This window comes from Neovison vison, chromosome 11, assembly GCF_020171115.1.
Source record: "Neovison vison isolate M4711 chromosome 11, ASM_NN_V1, whole genome shotgun sequence".
Classification (NCBI taxonomy): Eukaryota; Metazoa; Chordata; class Mammalia; order Carnivora; family Mustelidae; genus Neogale; species Neogale vison.
In genome coordinates this window covers 68452148-68455653 of record NC_058101.1, presented here as the reverse complement: position 1 = coordinate 68455653, position 3506 = coordinate 68452148, and positions in this window count along the sequence as shown.

Below are 3506 nucleotides of genomic sequence, written 5' to 3'. Positions count from 1 at the left end.
GGCGCCGCCGTGCCGAGCCGCGCCGCGCCGCGCCAGCAGCCGCTCCACCGGGCGGGGACAGGCGGCGCGCGCGCGGGCGGGGCTTCCGGCCCAGCAGTCTCCTGTTTCCAGGCGCGGGCGCCGCGCTGCACGACGCGGGCGGCTGTAGGCCGCGCCCGCCCGCCCCGCCCGCCCCGCCCGGGCAGCGAGGCTCTCCTGCGGGCCGCGCCTGCCCACACCTGCCTAAGTCCGCACAGAATCCTACCCCGCACCCACCAGATGCCCCCTGCCCCGCACCCGGGCGCGCGCGCGCACACACACGCGCACCTGCCCCGCCACCACCGGGCCCCACCTGCCCGCACACATATACACACACGTGCACCTGCCACGCACCTGCCCTGCAACCACCAGGCCCCACCTGCCCCGTGCGCGCGCACACGTACACACGCATCTGCCCCGCACTGGGCCCACCTGCCCGCACATATACACACACACACACATAGCTGCTGCAGAACCGCACACCCGCACAACCATCCATCTACACACTAACCATACACACACATTCACCAGGCCCCATCTGCTCCACACCTGCTGAGCCTTAACCGCCAGGCCGCACCTGCCTTACCCCCGCATCCAGGGCAACCCAGGCGTGGTGTGAGACCCGCATCTGCCCCATACCTTGGAGCGCTTCCAGGCCACCGCGAGAAGACACTGCAAGTGCACAGCTGTTGGCCTTCAGGCTCTGGGCCCATGCAGGAGGCTGCAGCAGGGATCCCAGAGGGTTTCTTTGGGCAAACTTGGCCTTATACTTGGATTCCTGGGGCTCAGAAGGAGGTGCACCCCTGGTTGGGAGGCCCCAGGGTGAGCCACCTGATCCTGCAGAGAACACAGCGGCCAGAAGTCAGCATAAAGTAGACTCAGTAGGGACTTCCTGATCCCAGTGGTCCCTCAGAGGTGGCCAGATGTGGCTGAAGCAGAGTCCCCAGCGCTCCCCTACCCCCGGCCCAAGCAACCTATGCTTCATTCCAGAAAGGCACCAGTGGAAGGGTCATGAGAGTTGCCCTGGGGTGGGAGCTAGCCAGGCCCCTAGGGTGAGATGATGGGGAGATGGAAAAGGGACTGAGGCCAGCCCTGGCAGACCCTGATCCTGGGAGCTGGAGTGTTCTCAGGTGACAGTGAGCATAGGCAACATAACTGTCATCTCAGGTGAAAACACATTAGCACATGACACTGCGACACTGCGTTGCTAGCACTGACCTACTGTACTGCTCACTGGGACACGGGGAACAATCCAGAAATCCTGTTATCAATCCTGCTATTGTTTTTTAAATTCTAAAATTGAAGAGGAAGCTTGGGTGGATTCAATCAAAGGTAATAGGGAACTGGATATCTATTTGCAAAACAAATGGTTTTAAACCTTATTTCGTACTCACCTATGAAAATACCTCTCAAATCAGATTAACTAGAACACCGGGGAAATGAAAAAAACAGGGTACAAGTGCACATTTAGCAAATGTCTCCGAGAACTTTCCTAAACACAGGCTCAAAATGAGTCACAGGGGACAGATCAAAACTCCAGACCTGGGTGCATTACCCACATCTCCCTCACTTCCTCAGGCTGTGGTCTCTCATTTAACAGAGTCTAGGACCAGAGCCTTCGACATGGCCTGGACCAGCAGCTCCAGCTCCTCCTGTCCTGTGCTAAGACCCATGGTGCCCCTCAATGCCTATCCCCTCCATCTCACTCTCACACAGCCCAGGGTCATAGGGCATGGCTTCTTACTGGAGAGGGGCCCTAGAATGTAAAACTGATGCTGTCATCCCTTGCTCAAATCCCTTTGTGGTTTCTTATGAACCAAACAGGAAGTCCAAGCTTCTTATCACAGAGAGCCCTGGGTCTGGGCCACCTAACCTTCTCCTAACCTCCCTTTCATCCTTCAATTAGGAGTCCCTCCCTGTCGACTATGTTCCAGCCATATGGCCCTTCTTCCCCCTGGCCTCAGGACCTTTGTACATGCTATTTCCGCTGCCTTCCCCTGTTCTTCCCTCCTTACTCTCTTGCCTGGTATGGAAATTACCTTTCTGTCTGAACTTTCTCCCTGCGGTACTGCCAGCTCCCTGGAGGCAGGGGTTTTTGCTCCCCTACCTCCATGTATTTGAGGTGGGACCCTGCTCAATGGAGATGTGAAAAGAAGTGGCGTGCTCTTCCAAACATGCCCATGCCATGCTGCATGCTTCCCCTGTCCTCAGGACTGGCCAAAGGCACCAAAGCCACCTCCAGGAGCCCGCCACCCTGATGCCTTCCACCCCCGGTCACCAGTCACTCCCCATCTTTGCATATGACCCTGAAGACCCTGAATTACCTTCAGAGAACTGGCCTGAACACAAGGACCTGAGATGGGCAGATAAGAAGGCCCAAGGGAAATTCATTCCTGCCCTGGGTGTCCCCACGCAGCCCACAGGGTGGACCCTGACACTTAGGACAGTACACACCCCACCCTGCCTGGCCCAGGAAACTGTCCCCTCCAGGTAAAGCTCCCCCTCCCCCCGAAAACTCACCACCTGGAAGGACAGCATGGGAGGAACGCCACTCCTTTGCTCCTCACAAGAAGATCTGAGGCTGGGTTTAACAGCCAAAGTATACCCTGGTTACTCAGCTCTACCATCTGTTGAAGCAAACCCAAACACAGACTCCGCTGTGACTGCGAAGGACAGCCCTGAGCCCAAGAAGGCTAGCCTGGGTTCCTCTTTGGGAAAGAGGCCAGGCCCACTCCACCAGTCCACGGAGATGTTGCCTGGCGGTCAGACTCCTTTCCTTAAGGAATTTCAGAATATTTTCTTTCTTTTTTTTTTTTTTTAAAGATTTTATTTATTTATTTAGTTGACAGAGATCACAAGGAGGCAGAGAGGCAGGCAGAGAGAGAGGGGGGAAGCAGGCTCCCTGCCGAGCAGAGAGCCCGACGTGGGGCTCATTCCCAGGACACCGAGATCATGACCTAAGCTGAAGGCAGAGGCTCAACCCACTGAGCCACCCAGGCGCCCCCAGAGTTCTGGTACCTTCCCTAACACCACTCTCTGTGGCCTTGTCAGTGTCTGATCATGGCTTCTATGTGGCCCCAGACCCCAACCCTCCATCCCCAGGGGCTTTCTTCAGTTACTGTTACTAGATTTGCACGGATTCCCATGCAGAAAAGAGGCAGCCCAGCTTTGTGCAGGCCCTGCCTGACTCTCTTCCCTCCATCTCCGCACCCGCCCCTTCTGGGCGTGAGTGTTTGGGCCTGCCCAGGGCAGGGACCCAGTCCCCGTTGCCCTGCAATGGACGCAATTGTCCCGGAGCTGCTGAGGAGTCCCCTCAGTGAGAAGCTGGGGCCCAGAGCTCTGGTCCTGTAGCACCAGCTTCAGCCCCTGGGGGACGACCTGGAAGAAACCACGTCGACAAAGAGCCACTAACGTGTGGATGATTCTTCGTAGAGCTCCGTGTTTGTGACCTTGCATTCCACGTATTTGTGAGTCTCTTGTGGTCACGT